Below are 24,645 nucleotides of genomic sequence, written 5' to 3'. Positions count from 1 at the left end.
ATGTGAAAATTCCCAGAGCCTTAGTCGAAAAAGAATCGGAGAGCTGGGCTCGTGTCAATATTACGAAAAATGTTCGTAAATGCTCCCTGAAATCCAATGTCTCTGTGTGTCGCTGTGGGGGTGGAGCTGAAGCCCAGATTCTCACAGAAGCAGTGTCCAACCACTGACCGGATCAGGACCAGGATGACCGAGTGGTAAAGGCGTTGGACTTAAGATGTGATGGGTTTATTGCCCCGTGGGTTCAAACCCCACTCCTGGTAATTCCTTAATTAAACAGAGTTTTTTCCCATACGGCTCAGTGATACCCGATTTTCATCTGCTGAATCTCCAATTTTCTGTAACTCTGCAACTCTGTGACACTCTGAGCCGATAATGAAATGAAATTGTGAAATGTATCTGTGTCGCTCTCTCTCTTTAGAGAGCTGTGTTTATGTTTGTGTATTTGAGTCTTTGTCTCTCTCAGTCTACCTCTCTGACCCACTCTGTCTGTCCCTGTTTCTCTGTTTGTCTCTGTCTCTCAATCTGTCTCTTTCTCACGGTGTCTCGTTCTGTTGCAGTGGGATTCTCTCAGACTCTCTGTCTGACTGTCTCTCTCTGTCCCATTATCTCTGTCTGTCCATGTCTTTGCCTGTCTCTGTTAGTCCCTGTCTCTAACCTGATAAGTATTTCCATTATTTTCTGTTTTTGTCTCTATGTCTCTCTCTATCTATCTGTCTTTCTCTCTATCTGTCGCCCTCTTTGTCTTTCTCTTTGTCCCTGTCCTTTTCTCTGTTTCTCAATGTGTCTGTCACTTTCTCACGGTGTCCAGTTCTGTTCGAATAGGATTGTCTCAGTCTCTCTGTCTGACTGTCTCACTCTTTCCCATCATCTCTGTCTGTCTATGTTTCTGCCTATCTGTCTCTCTTTGCCTGTCGCTGGTAATTCCTGTCTCTAACCTGCTGAGAATTTCCATCATTTTCTGTTTATATATTTGCCTCAGTCTCGATCTGTCGCTCTCTCTCTATCTGTCTCTCTCCTTGTCACTGTCTTTATCACTGTCTTTCTTTCACTCTTTCCCTCTCTCTCTTTATTGATCACACACACACATCTCTGTATATGTAGGTGTTTGAGTCTTTTTCTCAGAGTCTGCCTGACTTTTCAGTCTCACCCTTTCTGTCTCTCGTTGTCTCTCTCTCTCGCTATCTGTCTCTCCCTGTTTGTCTCTGTCTCTCAATGTGTCTGCAGACTTCTGTTCACAGCTCGATAACTGCTCTGACACAACCTGTATCCTCGTCCGTATAGTGGTGAGTATCCCCGTCTGTTACGTGGGAGAACTGGATTTAATTCCCCAACAGAAAAGCAGCTTTTTCAAAATGTCGAATTTTACTCCTGTTTCTTGGTATAGATTCATGTTAAAAAGTTTCAGAGCAATATAGAACAGTAAAGATACAGCAAGAGGAGATTGCCTCTACCAGGTTTTTTGCAAACGGAGACTTTTTCAGGATTCTGTGGCCGTCTGCTGCACAGAGATGGATGACTGAGTTTTTTCTGAGTAATATTTAAAGTGCCAGAGACGCAGTAGTTGTGGCCGAGTGGTTAACGCGATGGTTGAGAAATCCTTTGGGTATTCCCCGCGCTGGAACGAATCCTGCCGGCTACGATTCTCAGCATTTTTCATTCCATTTTACAATTTAACCAGGTTTTTGCCAAACGGATCCTGAGAAATGCAGAAGAACGTTCCACCCCTTTCAACACTGACATCTATTTCTCATTGTTATGCAATATCTCAATATCTGCAATATTCAAGATACATACGGATAGAAAAACGCAATAATCAGCCAAAGTAGCGACAGTGATTCAGCCTGTCTATCCCTCTATATGTATAAGGCATCTGTGCAAATCCGTTGGTGCATGTATATTTTTGGTTATGTGTGTGTCTGTGTCTCTGTGTCTGTCTATCTGTATCTATGTCTCTGTGTATGTGCAACTGTCTGTGGAAATCATCACCATGAATTTGGTATGTTCTGGAACTTTTAAAAAAGACTTGGGGAAAATAATACGGTTGTGAACTTTGGTATCGGCTTTGGTTCAGTGGCAGCATCCTTGACTGAAAAACGCAAAAGCCAGCCAAAGTAGCGACAGTGACCCTGCCTGTCTATCCATCTATTTGTCTAAGGCAACCTATGTATATCTTGATCTGGGTGTCATGGTACATCAGTCATTGATTGTTGGTATGCAGGTGCAGAAGGCGGTAAAGAAGGCAAATGGCATGTTCGCCTTCATAGCGAGGGGATTTGAGTATAGGAGCAGGGAGGTCTTACTGCAATTGTACAGGGCCTTGGTGAGGCCACATCTTAAATATTGTGTTCAGTTTTGGTCTCCAAATCTGAGGAAAGACGTCCTTGCTATTGAGGGAACACAGCGAAGGTTCACCAGCATGATTCCCGGAATGGCAGGACTGACATACGAGGAGAGACTGGATCAACTGGGCTGGTATCCACTGGAGTTTAGAAGAATGAGAGGGGATCTCATAGAAACATATAAAATTCTGACGAGATTGGACAGCTTCGAGGCTGGAAGAATGTTCCCGTTGCTCTGGTGTTCGAGACCAAGGATCATAGTCTAAGAATAAGGTGTAAGCCATTTAGGACCGAGATGAGGAGAAACTTCTTCACTCAGAGAGTGGTTAACCTGTGAAATTTTCTACCGCAGAACGTCGTTGAGGCCAGTTCGTTAGATATATTCAAAGGGGCACTTACGGCTAAAGGGATCAAGGGATATGGAGAGAAAGCAGGAAAGGGGTACTGAGATTGAATGATGAGCCATGATCTTATTGAATGGTGGTGCAGGCTCGAAGGACCGAATGGCATATTCCTGCACAAAATGTCTATGTTTCTATGTTTCTATGTTGATGCGTGTATATCTTTGGTTATTGTATGTGCGTGTGTCTGTGTTGTCGACATGTATGTATATTTCTGTGTATGTGCAACTCTCTATGGAAATCATCACCATGAGTTTGAAACGTCCTGGAACTTTTTAACAAACTTGGGGAAAATAATACGGTTGTGACCTTTGATATCGGTTTTGGTTCAGTGGCTCCTTTCTCGACTGAATCAGGAGGTTGTGTGTGTAAGTCCCACTCCTGAGACTAGAACACATCATCTTGCCTGACACTCAAATGCAGTACTTGGGGAATGTTGCATTGTTGACGCTGTTGACCATCGGCTGAAATTTTACATTGAAGCTCCATTTGCACACTCGGGTGGATGTGAAAGTTCCCAGAGCCTTAGTCTAAAAAGAATAGGAGAGTTACGCCCGTGTCAATATTAAGAAATATGTTCGTAAATGCTCCCTGAAATCCGATGTGTCTGTGTGTCGCTGTGGGTGTGGAGCTGAAGCCCAGATTCTCACAGGCAGATTCCAACCTCTGACAGGATCAGCATCAGGAAGGCCGAGCGGTAAAGGCGTTGGATTTAAGATGTAATGGGTTTATACCCGCGTGGGTTTGAACCACAGTCCTGGTAATTCCTTAATTAAACGTAGATTTTTCCCATCCTGCTCAGTGATACACGATTCTCATCTGCTGAATCTGCAATTTTCTGTAACGATATGACACTCTGAGCCGATAATGAAATGAAATTGTGAAATATATCTGTGTCGCTCGGTCTCTGCCGCTCTCTCTCTCTTTCGAGAGCTGTGTTTGTGTCTGTGTGTTTGATTCTTTGTCTCTCTCAGTCTGCCTCTCTCTGACACTCTCTTTCTGACTTTCTCTCTCTGTCCCATTATCTCTGTCTGTCCATGTCTTTGCCTGTCTCTGTTAGTCCCTGACTCTAACCTGATAAGTATTTCCATTATTTTCTGTTTTTGTCTCTATGTCTCTCTCTCTCTATCTGTCTTTCTCTCTATCTGTCTCCCTCTTTGTCTCTCTCTTTGTCCCTGTCCTTTTCTCTGTCACTGCATCGCTAATTGCCTCCCTCTCTTTATGGAGCACGCAAATACATCTCTGTGTATGTATGTGTTTGAGTCTTTTTCACATTCAGTCTGATCCTCTCTTTCAGACTCAAACTTTATGTCTCTCTTTGTCTCTATCTCACTGTCTGTCTCTCCCTGTTTCCCTGTTTGTCTTTGGTTCTCAATGTGTCTGTCTCTTTCTCACCGTGTCCAGTTCTGTTCGAATGGGATTCTCTCAGTCTCTCTGTCTGACTGTCTCACTCTTTCCCATCATCTCTGTCTCTCTATGTTTCTGCCTGTCTGTCTCTCTTTGCCTGTCGCTGGTAGTTCCTGTCTCTAATCTGCTGAGTATTTCCATCATTTTCTGTTTATATCTTTGCCTCTTTCTCTATCTGTCGCTCTCTCTCTATCTGTCTCTCCCCTTGTCACTGTCTTTATCACTGTCTTTCTCTCACTCTTTCCCTCTCTTTTAATAGATCACACTTACACATCTCTGTATATGTAGGTGTTTGAGTCTTTTTCTCGCTGTCTCTGACTGACTTTTCAGTCTCACCCTTTCTGTCTCTCGTTGTCTCTCTCTCGCTGTCTGTCTATCCCTGTTTGTCGGTTTGTGCCTGTCGATCAATGTGTCTGTCGACTTCTATTCACAGCTTGATTACTGCACTGGCGCCACCCATTCCCTCGTTCGTATAGTGGTAATTATGCTTTCCCTGTTACACGGGAGAACCGGGTTCAATTTCCTGACGGAAAAGCAGTTTTTTCAAAATGTCGAATTGTTCTTCTGTTTCTTGGTATAGATTCATATTAAAAAGTTCCAGAGCAATATAGAACAATAAAAATACAGCAAGAGGAGATTGCCTCTTCCAGATTTTTTGCAACGGAGACTTTTTCAGGATTTTGTGGCCGTCTGCTGCACAGAGATGGATGACTGAGTTTTTTCTGAGCAACATTTAAAGTGCCAGAGACGCAGTAGTTTTGCTGAGTGGTTACAGCGATGGTCTGGAAATCCTTTGGGTTTTCTGCGCATTGGTTCGAACCCTGCCGACTACAATTCACCGCATTTTTCATTCCATTTAAAATTTAACCAGGTTTTTGCAAAATGGATCCTGAGATAGGCGGAATAATGTCCCACACATTTCAACACTGACATCTATTTCTCATTTTTATTAAACTGCAATATTCATGATACATACGGATAGAAAAACACAAAAATCTGCCAAATTAGCGACAGTGATTCAGCCTGTCTATCCCTCTGTATGTCTAAGGCATGTCTGTTGGTGCGAGTATATTTTTGGTTATGTGTGTGTGTGTCTCTGCGTCTGTCGTTCTGTATATATGTCTCTGTGTATGTGCAACTGTCTGTGCAAATCATCACCATGAATTTGGTATGTGCTGAAACTTTTTAAAAAGTCTTGGGGAAAATAATACGGTTGTGAACTTTGGTATCGGCTTTGGTTCAGTGGCAGTATCCTCGACCGAAAAACGCAAAAGACAGCCAAAGTTGCAACAGTGACCCTGCCTGTCTATCCATCTATTTGTCTAAGGCAATCTTTGTATATCTTGATCTGGGTGCCATGGTACATCAGTCATTGATTGTTGGTATGCAGGTGCAGCAGATGGTGAAGAAGGCAAATGGGATATTCCCCTTCATAGCTAGGGGATTTGAGTATAGGAGCAGGGAGATCTTACTGCATTTGAACAGGGCCTCCGTGAGGCCACACCTGGAATACTGTGTTCAGTTTTGGTCTCCGAATCTGAGGAAGGATGTCCTTGATATTGAGGGAGTACAGCGCAAGTTCACCAGCATGATTCCCGGGATGGCAGGACTGACATATGAGGACAGACTGGATGAACTGGGCTGGTATCCACTGGAGTTTAGCAGAATGAGAGGAGACCAGAAGAGACATGAAAAATTACGACGAAATTGGACAGCTTAGAGGCTGGAAGAATGTTCTCGCTGCTGGGGAGTTCGAGACCAAGGATCACAGTCTGAGAGTAAGGGGTAAGCCATTTAGAAACCGAGATGAAGAGAAACGTCTTCACTCAGAGAGTGGATAACCTCTGAAATTTTCCACTGCAGAAAGTCGTTGTGGCCAGTTCATTAGATATATTCAAAAGGGAGTTAGATATTGCCCTTACGTCTAAAGGGATGAAGGGGTATAAAGAGGAAGCAGGAAAGGGGTACTGAGGTTGAATGATCAGCCATGATGTTATTGAATGGTAGTGCAGGCTCGAAGGACCGAATGGCATATTCCTGCACCTAATTTCTATGTTTCTATGGTGATGCGTGTATATTTTTGGTTATTGTGTGTGCTTGTGTCTGTGTATCTCTCTGTATGTCTGTCTCTGTGTATGTCCAACTGTCTGTGGAAATCATCACCATGAATTTGGTACGTCCTGGAACTTTTTAAAAAACTTGGGGAAAATAATACAGTTGTGAACGTTGGTATCGGTTTTGGTTCAGTGGCTCCATTCTCGACTGAATCAGGAGGTTGTGTGTGGAAGTCCCACTCCTGAGACTTGAACCCATAATCTTGGCTGACACTCAAATGCAGTACTTGGGGAATGTTGCGTTCTTGAAGCTGTTGACCATCAGCTGAAATTTTAAATTGAAGCTCCATCTGCACCCTCGGGTGGATGTGCAAGTTCCCCGAGCCTTAGTCGAAAAATAATAGGAGAGTTGCGCCCGTGTCAATATAACGAAAAATGTTTGTAAATGCTCCCTGAAATCCGATATGTCTGGAGCTGAAGCCCAGATTTTCGCAGAGGCAGAGTCCAACCTCTGACAGGATCAGGGCCAGGATGGCCGAGTGGGAAAAGCGTTAGACTTAAAATCTAATGGGTTTATACCCGCGTGGGTTCGAACCCCACTCCTGGTAATTCCTTAATTAAAGAGATATTTTTCCCATCCTGCTCAGTGATACCCGATTTTCATCTGCTGAATCTCTAGTTTTCTGTAACAATGTGACACTCTGAGCAGATAATGAAATGAAATTGTGACATGTCTCTGCCGCTCTCTCTCTTTCGAGAGCTGTGCATGTGTTTGTGTGTTTGAGTCTTTGTCTCTCTCTGACCCACTCTGTCTGTCGCTGTCTCTCAATCTGTCTCTTTCTCACGGTGTCTGGTACTGTTGCAATGGGATTCTCTCAGACTCTCTGTCTGACTGTCTCTCTCTTTCCCATTATCTCTGTCTGTCCATGTCTTTGCCTGTCTCTGTTAGTCCCTGTCTCTAACCTGATAAGTATTTCCATTATTTTCTGTGTTGTCTCTATGTCTCTCTCTCTCTATCTGTCGTTCTCTCTATCTGTCACCCTCTTTTTCTCTCTCTTTGTCCCTGTCCTTTTCTCTGTCATTCCATCACTATTTGCCCCCCCTCTCATTTTGGAGCACGCAAATACATCTCTGTGTATGTATGTGTTTGAGTCTTTTTCTCATTCAGTCTGATCCTCCCTTTCAGTCTCAAACTTTCTGTCTCTCTTTGTCTCTATCTCACTGTCTGTCTCTCCCTGTTTCCCTGTTTGTCTCTGGTTCTGAATCTGTCTGTCTCTTTCTCACGGTGTCCAGTTCTGTTCGAAATGGATTCACTCAGTCCCTCTGTCTGACTGTCTCACTCTTTCTCATCATCTCTGTCTGTCTATGTTTCTGCCGATCTCTTTCTCTTTGCCTGTCGCTGGTCGTTGCTACCTCTAACTTGCTGAGCATTTCCATCATTTTCTGTTTATATCTGTCTCTCTCTCTATCTGTCTCTCTCCTTGTCCCTTTCTTTCTCTCACTCTTTCCCTCTCTCTCTTTATAGATCACACACACACATCTCTGTATATGTAGGTGTTTGAGTCTTTTTCTCACTGTGTTTGCCTCACTTTTCAGTCTCACCCTTTCTGTCTCGCGTTGTCTTTCTCTCTCGCTGTCTGTCTATCCCTGTTTGTCGGTTTGTCTCTGTCGATCAATGTGTCTGTCGACTTCTGTTCATAGCTCGATTACTGCTCTAACGAAACCCGTACCCTCGTCCGTATAGTGGTGATTATCCCCGCTAGTTATGTGGGAGAAGCGGGTTCCATTTCCCGACGTCGCAGCAGTTTTTTCAAAATGTCGAATTTTCCTTCTGTTTCTTGGTTTCGATTTTATTAAAAAGTTCCAGAGCAATATAGAACAGTAAAAATACAGCAAGAGGAGATTGCCTCTTCCAGGTTTTTATGCAAACGGAGACTTTTTCAGGATTCTGTTGCCGTGTGCTGCACAGAGATGGACGACTGAGTTTTTTCTGAGTAACATTTAAAGTGCCAGAGACGCAGTAATTGTGGCCGAGTGGTTAAAGCGATGGACTAGAAATATTTTGGGTTTTCTGCGCGGAGGTTCGAATCCTGCCGACTACAATTCTCAGCATTTTTCTTTACAATTTAACCAGGTTTTGGCAAAACTGATCTTGAGATAGATGGAATAACGTCCCACACCTTTCAACACTGACATTTTTTTCACATTTCTATTAGTCTGCAATATTCACGATACATACGGATAGAAAAATGCAAAAATCAGCCAAAGTAGTGACTCAGCCTGTCTATCCCTCGATATGTCTAAGTCATCTGTGCATGTCCGTTGGTGCCTGTATATTTTTGGTTATGTGTGTGTGTGTGTGAGTGTGTGTGTGTGTGTCTGTGTCTGTCTATCAGTATATATGTCTCTGTGTATGTGCAACTGTCTGTGGAAATCATCACCATGAATTTGGTATGTCCTGGAACTTTTTCAAAAGACTTGGAGAAAATAATACGTTTGCGAACTTTTGCATTGGCTTTGGTTCAGTGGCAGCATTCTCGACGGACAAATGCAAAGGCCAGCCAAAGCAGCGACAGTGACCCTGCCTGTCTATCCGTCTATTTGTCTAAGGCACTCTGTGTACATCTTGATCTGGGTGTCATGCTACATCTTTCATTGAAAGTGGGCATGCAAGCGCAACAGGCGGTGAAGAAGGCAAATGGCATGTTCGCCTTCATAGCTAGGTGCTTTGAATTTAGGAGCAGGAAAGTCTTCCTGCAGTTGTACAGGGCCTTGGTGAAGCCACACGTTAAATATTTTGTTAGTTTTGGTCTCCAAATCTGAGGAAGGACGTCCTTGCTATTGATGGAGAACAGCGAAGGTTCACCAGCTTGATTCCAGGGATAGCAGGACTGACATATGAGGATAGACTTAATCAGCTCTGCTCGTATCCATTGGAGTTTAGAAGAATGAGAGGGGATCTGATAGAAACATATAAAATTCTGACGAGATTGGACAAGTGAGAGGCAGGAAGAATGTTTCTGTTGCTGGGGAGTTCGAGAACCAGGGGTCACAGTCTAAGAATAAGGGGTAAGCCATTGAGGACCAAGATGAGGAGAAAGAGCTTAATTCAGAGAGTGGTTAACCTGTGGAATTATCTACCGCAGAAAGTTGTTGAAGCCAGTTCATTAGATATATTGAAGAGGGAGTCAGATATGGCCCTTACAGCTCAAGGGATATGGAGGGAAAGGAGGATATAGGTACTGAGGTTGAATGATCTGCCATGATCTTATTGAATGGTGGTGCAGGCTCGAAGGGCCAACGGCCTACTCCTGCAACTAATTTCTATGTTTCTATGTTGATGCGTGTATATTTTTGGTTATTTTATGTGTGTGTGTGTCTGTCTATGTCTATCTGTATGTATGTCTCTGTGTCTGTGCAACTGTCTATGGAAATCATCACCAAGAATTTGGTATGTCCTGGAACTTTTTAAAAAACTTGGGGAAAATAATACGCTTGTGATCTTTGGTATCGGCTTTGTTTCAGTGGCTCCATTCAAAAGGTCGTGTGTGTAAGTCCCTCTCCTGAGACTTGAGCGCATCATCTTGGCTGACACTCAAATGCAGTACTTCGGGAATTTTGCATTGTTGAGGCTGTTGACCATCGGATGAAATGTAAAATTGAAGCTCCGCCTGCACCCTTGGATGTATGTGAAAGGTCCCAGAGCATTACTAGAAAAAGAATAGGAGAGTTGCCCTCGTGTCAATATCACTAAAAATGTTCGAATATCCTCGCTGAAACCCTCTGTGTGTGTGTGTGTCTGTGGGGGTGGCGCTGAAGCCCAAATTCTGACAGAGACAAAGCCCGTTTCTGCCAGGCCCAGGATGGCTGAGTGGTTAATGTGTTGGACTTAAAATCCAATGGAATTATAACTGCGCGGGTTCGAACCCCACAACTATTTGCCTCCCTCTCTTTATGGAGCACACAAACACATCTCTGTATATGTACGTGTATGAGTCATTCTGTTATTCAGTCTGACCTTCCATCTCAGTCTCAAAGTCTCTGTTTCTCTTTGTCTCTATCTCACAGTCTGTCTCTCCCCGTTTCCCTGTTTCTCAACTTATCTGCCTCTTTCTCACGATGTCCAGTTCTGTTCCCATGGGATTCTCTCAGTCTTTCTGTCTGACTGTCGCTCTCATTCCCAACCTCTCTGTCTGTCCATGTCTCTACCTGTCTCTCTCTTTGCCTGTCTCTGTTAGTTCCTGTCTCTAACCTGCTGAGTATTTTCATCATTTTCTGTTTATATCTCTGCCTATCTCTCGATCTGTCACTCACTCTTTCTCTGTCTCTCTCTTTGTCACTGTCTTTGTCACTGTCTTTCTCTCACTCTTTCCCTCTCTCTCTTAAAAGAGCACATACACACGCATCTCTGTATATGTGTGTGTTTGAGTCTTTTTCTCACTCAGTCTGCCTCTCCTTCTCAGTCTCATACTTTCTGTCTCACTTTGTCTCTATCTCGCTGTCTGTCTCTCCCTGTTTGTCGGTTTGTCTCTGTCTCTCAATGTGCCTGTCGACTTCTCATGTTGTCCAGTTCTGTTCACAGCTCGATTCCTGCTCTGACAAAACAAATGACCGTCAGTTCCTCGTTAGTGTCGTAGTAAGTATCCCTTCCTGTCACTCGTGAGGTCGGGGTTCAATGCCCTGATGAAGGTGGAGCTTTTTCAAAATGTTGAATATTGCTTCAAATGTCCTGGAACTTTATGAAAAGACTTGGGGAAAGTAATACGGATGTGAGATTTGGTTCAGTGGCAGCATTCTCGGCTGAATCAGGAGGTTGTGTGTGTCAGTCCTTCCCCTGAGACTTGAGCATTTAATCTTGGCTGACACTCAAATACAGTACTTGGGCAATTTTGCATTGTTGAAGCTGTTGACTTTCGGATGAAATGTTAAATTGAAGCTCCGTCTGCACCCTTGGGTGGATGTGAAAGTTCCCAGAGCATTACTCGAAAAAGAATAGAAGAGTTGCCCCTGTGTCAATATTGCTGTAAATATTTGAAAATGCTCATTGAAAACCTCTGTCTGTGAGAGTGGAGCTGCAGCCCATATTCTCACAGAGACAAAATCCGAATACTGACAAAACCAGGATGGCCGAGTGGTTTAGGCGTTGGACGTAAAATCCAATGGGTGTGTAGCTGTGTGGGTTCGATACCCCACTCTTGGTAAATCTTTAAATTGAAACCGATTTCCTCCCATTCTGCTCAGTAATACGCAAATGTATTCTGTTGAATCTGTACATGTCGATGACTTTATAACATTCTCAACTGACAAAGAAATGGGATTATGCAATGTTTCTGTGCCTCTCACTCTCTGTTTTAAGAGAGCTCTTCATGTGTTTGTGTTTGAGTCTGACTCACTCTGTCTGAGGAATTACGAGCTGAATTTAGGGAGCCTGGAGCTAAATTAACAAATAGGACCTCAAAGGTAGCAATTGCAGGATAGCTGCCACTGACACCTGCTCGTCAGAGTAGGAATCGCAGGATAGCTCAGATGAATGTGTGGTGCAGAATGGAGTGATTCAATTTCCTGGGACATTGGAAACGGTTCAGGGGGAGCTGGGACCAGTGCAAACCAGACGCTCTGCACCTGGGCAGAACCAATGTCCACGGGGGAGAGTTTGCTTGTGTTGTTGGGGAGGGGTTAAACGAATATGGCAGTGGGATGGGAACCTATGCAGGGAGACAGAGGGAAGTATAATGGATGCTGAAAAGTAAAGGTGGAGGGCAGAGAAACCCAAGGCAAAAATCAAAAAGGGCCACATTGAAGCCAAATTATAAAGAGACAAGGTTTGGTAAGATAACAAGCCTGAAGGCACTGTGCCTCAATGCGAGGAGTATTCGTAATAAGGTGGACAAATTAACTGCACAGGCAGCAATTAATGAATATGATGTAATTTGCATCACGGAGAAATGGCTCCAGGGTGACGAAGGCTGGGAACGCAACATCCAGGGATATTCACCAATCAGGAAGGATAGACAGAAAGGAAAAGCAGGTGGGGTGGCATTGCTGGTTGAAGAGTAAATTAACGCAATAGTAAGGAAGGACATTCGCGTGGATTCTGTGTGGGTGGAGCTGCGGAATATCAAAGGGAAGAAAACGCTAGTGGGAGTTGTGTATCACCAAACAATAGTAGTGAGTTTGGGGACAGCATCAAACAAGAAAGCAGGGATGTGTGCAATATAGGTACAGAAGTTTATTGGGCGACTTTAATCTACATATAGTTTGGACTAACCACACTGGTAGCAATACTGTGGAGGAGGATTTGCTGGAGTGTATACGGGATGTTTTACTTGACCAATATGTTGAGGAACCATCTGGAGGGCTGGCCATCCTAGACTGGTTGATGTGTAATGAGAAAGCACTAATTAGCAATCTTGTTGTGCGAGGCCCCTTGGGGAAGAGTAACCATAATAAGGTAGAATTCTTTGTTAAGGTGGAGAGTGAAACAATTAATTCTGAGACTGCGGTCCTGAACTTAAGGAAAGGTAACTTCGATGGTATGAGACATGAATTGGCTAGAATAGACTGGGAAATGATGCTTAAAAGGGTTGAGGCCGATAGGCAATGGAAAACATTTAAAATCACATGGATGAACTTCAACAATTGGAAATCCCTGTCTGGAGTAAAAAAATAAAACGGGCAAGGTGGCTCAACCGTAGCTAACAAGGGAAATAAAGAATAGTGTTAAATCCAAGGAAGAGGCATATAAATTGGTCATAAAAAGCATCAACCTGAGGACGGGGAGAAATTGAGAATTCAGCAGAGGAGGACAAAGCGTTTAATTCGGAGGGGGAAAATAGAGTATGAGAGGAAGCTTGCTGGGAACATAAAAACTTCTATAGATATGTGAAGAGAAAAAGATTAGTGAAGGCAAACGTAGGTCCCTTGCAGTCAGATTCAGGTGAATTTATAATGGGGAAAAAAGAAACGGTCGACCAGTTGAACAAATATTTTGGCTCTGCATTCACGAAGGAAGACACGCATAACCTTCTGGAAATAGTACGTGACCGAGGGGCTAGTGAGAAGCAGGAACTGAAGGAAATCCTTATTTGTGGGAAATTATGTTCGGAAAATTGGTGGGACTAAAGGTCGATAAATGCCCTGGGCCTGATGGTCTGCATCCCAGAATACTTAAGGAAGTGGCCCTAAAAATAGTGGATGCATTGGTGATCATTTTCTAACAGTCCATCAAGTCTAGATCAGTTCGTATGGACTGGAGGGTAGCGAATGTAACACCACATTTTGAAAAAGGAGGGAGAGAGAAAACACGTAATTATAGACCAGTTAGCCTGAATATCAGTGGTGGGGAAAATGTTGGAATCAATTATTAAAGATGAAACAGCAGCACATTTGGAAAGCACTATCAGGATCGGTCCAAATCAGCATGGATTTATGAAAGGGAAATCATGCTTGACAAATCTTTTAGAATTTTGTGAGGATGTAACGAGTCGAGCGGACAGGGGAGAACCAGTGGATGTGGTGCAGTGGGACTTACAAAAGACTTTTGACAAGGTCCCACACAAGAGGTTGATATGCAAAATTAAAGCACATGGCATTGGAGGTAATGTATTGATGTGGATAGAGAACTGGTTGGCAGAGTCGGGATAAACGGTTCCTTTTCACAATGGCAGGCAGTGACTAGTTGGGTGCCGCAGGGCTCAGTGCTGGGACCCCAGTAATTTACAATATACATCAATGAATTAGATGAAAGAATTGTGCATAATATTTCCAATTTTGCAGATGACATTCTGCTGGATGGCGTTGTGATATGTGCGGAGGATGCTAAGAGGGTTCAGAGTGACTTGGACAGGTTCGGTGAGTGGGCAATTGCGTGGCAGATTTCTGTAATAACGATAAATGTGAGGTTATGCACTTTGGTGGCAAAAACACGAAGGCAGAATATTATCTGAATGGCGACAGATTCGGAAAAGAGGAAGTGCAACGAGATCCGGGTGTCATGGTACATCAGTCATTGAAGATTGGCATGCAGGTGCAGCAGACAGAAAGAAGGCAAATAGCATGTTGGCCCAATATCCTTGGGGATTTGAATATAGCAGCAGGGCGGTCTTGCCGCAGCTGTACAGGGCCTTGGTGAGGCCTCACCTGGAAAACTGTATTCAGTTTAGTTCTAATCTGAGGAAGGACGTTCTTGCTATTGAGGGAGTGCAGCGAAGGTTCACCAGACTGATTTCCGGGATGGCAGGACTGACATATGAGGAGAGATTGGATCGACTGCGTCTGTATTTACTGGAGTTTAGTAGAATGAGAGGGGACCTCAGAAACTTAAAATTCTGCATGGACTGGGCAAGTTGAATGCAGGAAGAACGTTCCCGATGTTGGGGAAGTCCAGAACAAGTGGTCACAGTCTAAGGACAAGGGATAAGCCATTTAGGACCGAGATGAGGAGAAACTTCTTCACTCAGAGAGTTGTTACCTGTGGAATTCTCTTCCACAGAACGTTGTTGATGCCAGTTCATCAGATATATTCAAGCGGGAGTTGGATATGGCCCTTGAGGTAAAGGGATCAAGGAGTATGGAGCGAAAGCAGCAAAGGGGTACTGAGGTGAATGATCAGCCATTATCTTATTGAATGTTGGTGCAGGCTCGAAGGGGCGAATGGCCTATTCCTGCAACCTTTTTTCTATGTTTCTATGTTTCATGGTGCATGCATCTAATGGCCCAGTGTGCTGTGCCATTTCTTTCAACTGGGTGCTATTTATTGAAACTTTAACTCGCCCGCTTTGTATCTGATCCATATTGTGTCTCACCTGACCAATCATCCATCTACCATAGGCATGACATGTGTCTATTTTCCTGTCCTCGGCATCGTCCTCTCAATTCCTGCTTATTTTGCTCTTTAATTGTTCGTGCATGGCCTTCCAATACGGATACACCCTCTAGCATTTGTTTTGGATCTTTTAGATCCTAACTCTGAAGATTCTATCCCAATCCTGGCCTGTTTCCTGATTAGTACCTCCGTTGTTCCCCTCAAACTATCTACACGTGTCTGGATCGCCTGTATATCTGGTGCATTTACTAGAAATGTCCCTGTAAAGTTAATACGTCATTCGCTGTAAATCTCCTCTGTCTTCCTTCTTTGTGTCTCAGCTTCTTGTGTTACTCTCTTCCTCCTGATGTGTCACTAGCTATTCTCAGGATTGTGTCTAGCAATCGTATTTACAACGCTTTAGTCTTGTGGCTAATTTTTTCTGGCAGGTATAGGGCTGATTCATTTATACTCACAGGTAACATTTCATGCTGCACATTGTCAAATAACAACATTACTTCTGTTCGAGGTTTAACTACCAGACAATTTCCCAAGTTTAATTCCCCTGGTTTACAATATTCAGGTAACATTTTTTACACACTTATCTTATGGCTTCAAGACAAACGCTCCTGATACTTAGATGTCGCCCTCTAGAGGCTGACTTACGTAGTTGTTGTACCCTCCGCTGTGGTTAAATGCTTCTGGGCAACCTCGGGGCAGCCTTGTAGCTTGTCCTTGTACAATCTGAAGGATGGTGATGATCACGTTTATATTCCGTTGATAAAACACATCCTGGATATTCCAGGTTTTAGTTAGAGTCTTACCATTTCCATTTCAACCGGATTTTCCTTTCACTAGCCACTGTATTGGTTCTGCAATTGCTGTGGTTAGGCACAAAATTCCTGCAATAGCTAAAGAACCCCAGTACCTTACAAACCCCTCAGGCTGGTTTTGGTCGGGGCATAATCCTAATGTCCTCCTTCCTGTCATTGGACATGGTCCGAGTTCCTTGGGATATTTCATGTCCCAGGTACTGTACCACAGCTTGTCCGATTTGTGCCTTTTTGGGATTTACTTTAAATCCTGCTTTCCGTTATCTTAAATGATTTTTCCATAACTGGAACAGAGTCTAGCACGGAGGCTTTGATTGTTGCTTTCCGTTATCTCAAATGTTCCAGTTTCAAAGCCTTTATGTCTCACTTTCTGTGGTTCTTCAATCACTGTATCTTAAGTCACAAGTTCAACTTATATTTTCCTTTGTTCTAAACTGCTAAAGCCTGCCGTTTTAACATTTAATTTTTTTCAAAATTCCTTTTAACTTTCGCAGATAGCTCCCCACTTGCCCAGGAGTTTGACCTGATCCCTGAAGGTATTTCTATATTGTTTTCAAACATTATAGTTTTATTTTTTTTTAATGAGATCAGATTTAACTTTTTATGTTAAATGTATTTCATTTTGTTGTGTATTTTCTTAAACAGTGGTACTTGAAATATTCACAACAAAATTAACTATTCACTGCTCCCATCCTGATTTCTGCTCCCCTTTTGTAGTATTTGTATTTTTTGTTGGATTATGAAATGTCAAATATGGTAATACTGTTTTTTAATCGGACTTATCATTTATGCTTTGTAGTGATTCATAGATCACAGAATGCAAAGTACTTGTTTTATAATTACGTGCCAAACTTCTGTTTTAGAAGATGAACATCAAAAACTCTAATCTTTTGCGTTGTAACTTCAATTTTGTGATACAGTATCTCATAAATTTAATCTTTTTGAGCTTCAGCGTCTGACGCAGTATGTTTACTTTTATTAAAAATCTTTCCAAACCCAAGATTTTCCAATACAACCAAAATGTTTATCAAGGAGAATCACCAGAAATATCTCAAAATCCCAACTCAAATATGCCAATCTTTTATTTAAAAATCTTTTTACTGAGCTCGAAGCTTTCGTATCATGATTTTACAAAAAGAAATATGGGGGCGTACTTCCCAAGCACGCAGCCTTGAGACACCCATGCAGGATTCTTTTTTAAGGCATTAAAATTTACCTTCTCCATTCTTTATCTCGTTCCTAGACTAAATGTATTGTCTTTCAAACAAATGTAATCAATGATTACATGTTTTCTTTTGACAAATGAGCGTGTCGAAATTTTTTTTTTAAACCATCGGGACCACACATTTTTTATGTTTTGCTCAACAAACCTATCCTTTGTGCATTTCCTAGCTCCATAACATATCATCTGAATAAATCCACACCTGGGTTTCTAAATTAAAATGTAATTCAATTCTAGGTTCACACTTTCTTAAAACTTCCTTCATACAGGACAACACTGCAAAGGGTTAAAACAAATTAACTCTGTCTGAAAAAGTGGTTGGGGCCATAACAACAGATAGCTCTACCACTTTCTGAAGCAGGCTTTCAGACACATGAAAAATTCATTAACTCCCAACTCAAATATTCCGAAGTCCAAAATCACACAAGCACTTTCATTCAAAGACAGACAATCCCAAAAATCTCTCTTCATTCAACAAAGCTTATTGTTTGGCCGGCTCTATTTTTGTATCCATACTTCACTTAAGAAAGTCATAATAGTTTTTGTTGTGGACTTCGGGAAAATATCTACTAAGCGAGCCTTCTGGCCCCCAATCATTACTTTATTTTCCTCAGGTCCTAATCATAACCCTATTAGTGGGGGATACAAATTTGGGCCAAATTCCTCTGTCCATTCCCTTCTGTCATCTATATCTATTTTTATACTTACATCCTGTGGTCTTTTGTCACTTTCTCTGTCCATCTCACCTTCGGGTATCTTTCTATTCATCTTTTCGGCTTTTAAAATGATCTTTTTCCCTTCATCATATCCTGCCTTAACCATCTTCATGAGCTTTTCAGATTTATCTCTCAGAAACTATTCTGGTAGTTTATACCTCAGCCGTCCAAGGGCCTTGGCAGATTCCTTTGCCATTTCATACATTGGGGCTTTTTCCCCAGTTCCTGTTTTACCATCTTTACTTAAGCAGAACTTTTTAAACCAAGGCTTTTTACCTAGTGCTGTTTTTCCGCTTTTACTTATGTGGGACTATTTACACTGAAGCTCTTTTCCTGTATACGTACTTTTTGTACCAAAACTTACAGTCTTTATTTACAGTGTCCTGACGCGCCCCTCAACTGGATTTACTGGCTGCATGGACTCTACCTCAGATTCGTTGGATCTCTCGTTACTTTGCGAGGAGAATTTCTCAAGGTAATTCTCTACTCACTTGTTATTCGGTTGGTTTGGCTTTTTGAGTCTAATCTGCCCGTCCAGTAGATCCTGCTGACTGCGCCACGTTGTTAGAGTTAACTTCAAACCATACTCGGAGTCCATTTGCCTTAAAGTAAATGCAGTTTTTATTAATAAAAGATACAAGCTGCCAGTTGAGCTATCCTTGAATGAATGCTCAGAGAAACTGCCAGAGACATCTTATTTTATACAGTTTCAGATTATAGTCTTACTTAATTATGCAAGTTACAATTAATATGTGCTGATTGATTAATACATGATTATCTGGTAGGTTGCTTCCTCCAATCAGGCCTCTATATGTTTAATTAGTAATTCAGGATACATGTTGTTATGATTCTTTTTACTTAACTTGTATCTTATGACAGAATTCAAATTCTATGTTATCTGTGTCTGTGCCCAGCTCCCAAGGCCTTTGCTCTATGAATTGGAACATCTGCTCCTCTGTGGAAGGCATCCCACACATGCTTCTCACAATCTGAAGAACAGGCTGTGGGATCCATTTTAAAAATCTGTTAACTCCATTTTAAAACATCACAATTATTATTATTAATTGGAATTACGATTTGTCATCTGCCCTTTCAGTCTATTATGGGATATCTTATCGAAGGCCTTTGGAAATCTAGATAAATTACATCTACTACATTACGTTAGTTTACGCTATCTGTTACTTCTTCGAAAAATTCAAATAATTTGGTCAATTCAAGACTTTCCCTTTTATAATCCATGCTGACTATTCATTTTTGGATTCTAGTTGTTCTTCCACTTTCTCCTTTAGTAGGGAATCCATTATTTATCCTCCCAACGACGTTAAGTTAACTGGACTATAGTTCCTCAGACACGTTCTACCTCACTTCTTAAAAATTGGTATTACATTAGGTATCTGCCAATCCTCTGGCACTGCACTTTATTCTAGCGAAATAATGAATATGTTTATTAATGCCTCTGCTATCTCTTCCCTCGATGTAATTTGTCCGAAGCCGGCATTTTATCCATTTTCGGTTTGATTAGTTTATATAATATTTTACTCTTGTTATTTTAAATGCAGTTATTTCATTTCTAATATCATCCAATATCATGTCCACATGTGTTGACTCCCTGATAAATACTGATGCAAAGTAGTTGTTTAATATTTCTTCCTATCTCTGTCTGTGGACAACATTGTGAGCCACGTACCTTGGTATGTATTGTGGATGTCCTCCACGCAATCTTTATCCCTATCGTTGGGCAGGAGCATTGTCTCATTCTCAGCCTCTCCTCAGTTCTCGCCACACGACACCCAATCAGCCACGGACTTTCCTGAACCTGCGCTTTTCTGTGGGATGTGACTGTTTTCTGGATTAAATCACTCCTCCTGTGTGTTTCAGAGTGTGTCGAACTCGCACTCCAGCCCAATTACCCTGAGCCAGAGCGAATAAAGAATACACATTTATTGCAGATGTGGGAATGTGGGACAGATTTGATGTCCACAAACTCACACACACTACAGTCTCGTCTCATTGCCTACCCTGCCATCTTTAGTTATTTTTTATAAATTTATTTGCTTATTACACACTGAATTAATTTAATTACTTAGTTTTTATTCAATGGTTATTTATAATTATATTAATTAATTAGTAATTATAGTTAAATTATTAATTTAATAAAGTATTGTTATTGCTCCCAGGTCTTAGTGTGGACCAAGCTTCGAGAAAAAAGGTAATACTCTCCAAACGTTCATCAACCTGCTGTATTTTGGAGGCCAAAGCAGCACCTCCTTCAACCACTGTTCCCATTCAAACTCTCACCAAATTCCGTTTAATATCACTGTGCAGAACACACTGTGCATCAGCAGTTAGTGTTTAGTTTTATATCTTTGGAGCCACACACAAGTTACAAGTGCTGTCTCAGCTCCATGCCCATTGCTCGCAGTAATTAGCACATATTTAAGACTAACACTTACAGCTGACTGATAGTTAACTACCACTAACAGGCAGTTTCTGCTAACTTCTGTATTTAAAGTTCTAAGTTCAATTCAAAACGTTAATCGAAATGTCCCTTTTTACAGCTAATACTCAGCCAGACTCACCACGGACTTACCACTGAATCTCACTTTCTCTACGTTCCCAAGTTTAAAACTCTCTTTGTGCACTCCGTTTAAGATCATGATGTGGTGATAGAGTAAGCTCTGACATGCTTTGCTGGGCCGAAAGGGTCGGGGTGGGGAAGGTCGCTCTGTAAATTTGCAGTCCACAGGCAGATGGGCTGCTAACTCCCAGCACCCCCAGGGAAACCTCAGGGGAACAGCCTCAGACCAGTTTGCAGCCGCGAGCACCGAATGGCCTATTTCTCTGCTGCAGACATTAAGTAACTGTATGTAAAGTAATGTGTGAAGGAGAAGGGATGTCTGAAATGCAATTTTGGGTCAACCACAGACCAGGGCATGGTCAGAAGGGCAGGTCTGTGATGTCACAATACTCAGGCACAGTGTCATGTGAGTTTCCCTGCTTTATTACATCACACATACTGCAATACCGAGCTACAAAGCTCGTTACCACCCTCCCTGAACACTGCATATTATGGGCTATGTTTAGCAAGGAGATTTTACAGAGAGTGAGGAGGAGCTGAGTTTAATGTGTGTTGAGTGTGTGCGGGGAACACTTCATCCTGCAGCTCACCGCATTGTTCAGGAAAACTTACAAAGGAATGTTATAGTTGTGAATTTCACTGGAATATACTTCATCTGCAGGAGGCCCGTTAATCCCAAAGGTAGATTATCTGAAACAAGGATACGTCGCTATCACCGGGCGCTGGGGCTGCTCAGGTTAAACCCCACTGGGAGAAAAACACAAGGAGCCTGCAAAAGGATGAAAGCACTGACCTTTGAGCCTTTGAAACCTTGCCTCCCTGGCTGTTGTTTGGTCCCAGGCCATTTCCCCCCAGCTTTCCCTGGGAGTGCTGGGGACTGAGCGGCCCTTCCGCCCGTGGACTGAAAAGTCACAGAGCCACCTTCCCCGTGCCGCTCCCTTTGGGTAAACACATCTGACACGAGCCTGGCGGTCGGGAGCTTTATAAACCCGTCCGAGACCGCAGCAGACGTCTTAGCGGGGATAAAACCTGCAGGAGTCCAGCGGGACTGATCTCCGTGGACTTCCCCATCTCTACCATTTTTGTGAGTCGCTGAATCCGCGCAGTGAAAGATCAAAACATGCCTCACTCTGTGTATATCACAGAGATGAGCGGATTGGGCAGAACACCCGCCCAAAACATTGTGTGATTCTTATAATTTAATGCATTTAACAATTACAGTAAAGGGATATTTCACCACATTCTTCAACTCCTCTCTGAATTTCGTCTGGGTCACGGCATAAGTACATGTGTTGGTGCAGCAACTCAGGAGCTGAAGCATTAATCCCATTTCCTGTACATATCTAGGTAGAGATACAGGAATAACGTTTAACGAATACAATCGTTCAACCACAAAATACAACAGAAACACTGCCCATAAGATGATAAAATTGCCGGATATAACAAACAGTAATATGATGGATTTCCTTCGCTTCTCCATCTCTGGGTCACTGGGATTCTCCCCACTGCTGTGGGCCCTGAGTCTCCTGCGGGCTCTGCTCGACACTAAAACGTGTCTGACAGTTAAAGTATTGAGCAGAAGGATCAGAACAAATGGAATAAACGGTGTTATAATATAATGAAGGAATTCAATTACTGCCCATGATACTGACTCATAGACTTCCAATCGAACAAAACAAAACCAGGGACTATTGGAAATATTATACATACCTCCATACATAAAGTACCAGAAAGTGTTCTTTACACAGAACAGCGCACTCACTGTTCCCACAGCCACAGTCGCCGTTTTCTCGGTGCAGTATTTGGTTTTGAGCTTCTGACAACAAATGGCTATACATCGATCAAAGGTAAAAGCAACTGTGAACCAGACGGAACAGTCCGTGACTGCGTAAAGCAGGATGGCATGGATATTACAAACATTAACCTTCCACATGAACACAAACACGGTTGAATAACGAATAGCAATCTGCCTGAATATCAGGTCGAGGATAACGACCAGTAGATCCGCCGCTGCCATTGCCACCAGGTAACGGGTGACACACTTGGAGAGACCGCACCTTCCTTGAGACAGGATCATTATCGTCACTAAGTTCACTGTAAGAAAGAGAAAAAGAGGGAATTTATATTTCAGATTGAGAGCAACAACAGCTGTCTCAAAGTATTATGTGTGAAATGAGTCAGGATTATATGAACCAGCCATTGGGACTTGTGGTATTTGGGTCAGGACTGATGAAATCATCGGATGAGACGTGTGCTGTTTGGGACAGGACTGATTACACCAGCGGATGGGATGTGTGGTGTTTGGCACAGTTATTGAAAGAACCACTATATGGGACGTGTGGGTGTTGGCTCTGGACTGAATGTGCCAGTGTATGGGATGTTTGGGTGTTGTGACAGGGAGTGAATGAAGCGGTGGATGTGATGTGTGGGTGCTGGGTCATGACTGAAAGAATTAATGTATTGGACTTTTGCCAGGTGGATAAAGCTCCGAATGAGACTCTGATATCACGCCATATCCAAGTCAGAGGGAGCAATAATTCAGCACAATAAGCCGCGAATTTGTGAACAGCCTGCGAACATTGAGGGGAATAGAGTCATTTTCCAGGGATGGGAATGTAGTATGGGGACAGCGAGGGGGATGAAATCTGTGTCCAGGGAGGAGAATGTAATTGGGGGCCAAGGGAGGGAATGCAGTCTGTGGCCAAGGAAAGGAATGGAGTCTGTGACAGGGAGGGGAATGGAGTATGTGGCCAAGGAGAGGAATCGATTCTTTGTCCACGAAGGGGAATCGAATCTGTGTACAGTGAGGGGAATGGAGTCTGTGGCCAAGTTGGGGAATGAAATCTGTGGCTGAGAGGGGAATGCAGTCTTTGGCGAGGTTACTGCGGTTGTGTCGTAAGCTGAAGAAGATGACTTGAAATGTATTATGTGTCGAAATCAGAACCTTTCCAACCATTGTTTTGAAAGTACACTTTGTAACTGGCTTAAGCTGACTTTCCACGAATATTGCAAATAATCTTTAAAGAAGGGACTGTCGCTTTACGAACGTGTCTGTTTACAGCTGGAACTGTGTCAACCAACTGCCTTTCACCTGGTGTGAGTAAATTACAGACTTCCAGTTGACAGAGAGAGTTTGAGACTGGAAATATCAAAATATTTCACAATATAGTGCTCCATTTTGAATAGTTGCTACCGTGCGGCCCACCCCGAGCTCTCCGGAACTGTGGCTGAATAAGGGAAATAAATCAATTCAAACACAACTGAATAAACATTTTACTGGAAGACGTATTGCAGTTTTAACCCTGTCCTGATCATCTGGAATTAGTCATTGTGAGGCAGAGCGGGAGGCGGTGGAAATTACGACAACTGTCTAAAGCTGAATCATTAGTGAATAATGTCTCATATCTCAGTGTATTTGTGAAGGATCTCTCAACGCTGATTTCCACAGATCAGTGTCATTAACAATAACCAGTGGACCTTAAAACACTTGTTGCCGCTGAACACATATTTATTATCCAACACTGGGCATCAGTGCAGAAAGCTGATTGCAAGCTGTTCAATAATATAATCGTTCACTAACATATCTGTGTCAATAAAATCAAATTTCTCTCAAATCCTGTAAACCACTATCACTGGAAGCAAGTTGTGGAAACAACATACTGTTCATTGAACTGGGAGCAGCGAATTAACAAACGATCAAACATTACATGACAGAAACTTCTTTGCATTGCCAGACAAAGAACAAGATGGTTAAATTGAATACAATTAATAACTAGAACTAAAGGACAAGGACAGCAAATACAGAGAAACATGGGTTACATAAATTATTGCAGATGAAGGACTCACCAGGAACACCAACAGCAGCGAGGAGCGGGTAATAAATACGTTCTACATCCAAAAGTGCCCACAGGATCCAAAGCTCAGTTGGAATCTCCCAGAACATGACTTGACTTTCTGTGAGCTCCAATGAGCGCTGTTCGTTTTAAACAACAACTTCAGTCAAACATTGCTGTATAGACTGAAAACAAATACCTATTTATAGCCTGAGGGAACTCTCCAGTGAGACAATTAAACTGCATACTGAAGGATATTAATCACAGTCACTGAATAAACAAGTTGTCCGAACCTTTTCTTTGCATCACTTTCAATTGCAAAATATCTTAAAAGCAACGTGGCTTTCAGATCAAAAAACTTTATCCAAAACCAAGCACTATTGGTAAAAGCAGAAATAGTTAACTCCACAGAATCACAGCATGCATGTGAAGGGAGCAGCTTCATTTAGGGAGTTTCTA

General features: G+C 42.5%; 2 non-coding genes across 2 annotated transcripts; both read left to right on the top strand.

The window, feature by feature from the left end:
• The first annotated feature begins 6,726 nt into the window (after positions 1-6,726).
• Positions 6,727-6,809, top strand: trnal-uaa (transfer RNA leucine (anticodon UAA)). The gene has a single exon. It is a non-coding gene; the product is annotated as a tRNA-Leu (tRNA).
• A 4,509-nt stretch (positions 6,810-11,318) lies between these two features.
• trnal-uaa (transfer RNA leucine (anticodon UAA)) lies at positions 11,319-11,402 on the top strand. The gene has a single exon. It is a non-coding gene; the product is annotated as a tRNA-Leu (tRNA).
• Positions 11,403-24,645: the final 13,243 nt, after the last annotated feature.

This window comes from Pristiophorus japonicus, chromosome 23 (assembly GCF_044704955.1).
Source record: "Pristiophorus japonicus isolate sPriJap1 chromosome 23, sPriJap1.hap1, whole genome shotgun sequence".
Lineage (NCBI taxonomy): Eukaryota > Metazoa > Chordata > Chondrichthyes > Pristiophoridae > Pristiophorus > Pristiophorus japonicus.
Note: the sequence above shows the minus strand (reverse complement) of the source record. Positions and strands in the feature narration are given on the sequence as shown.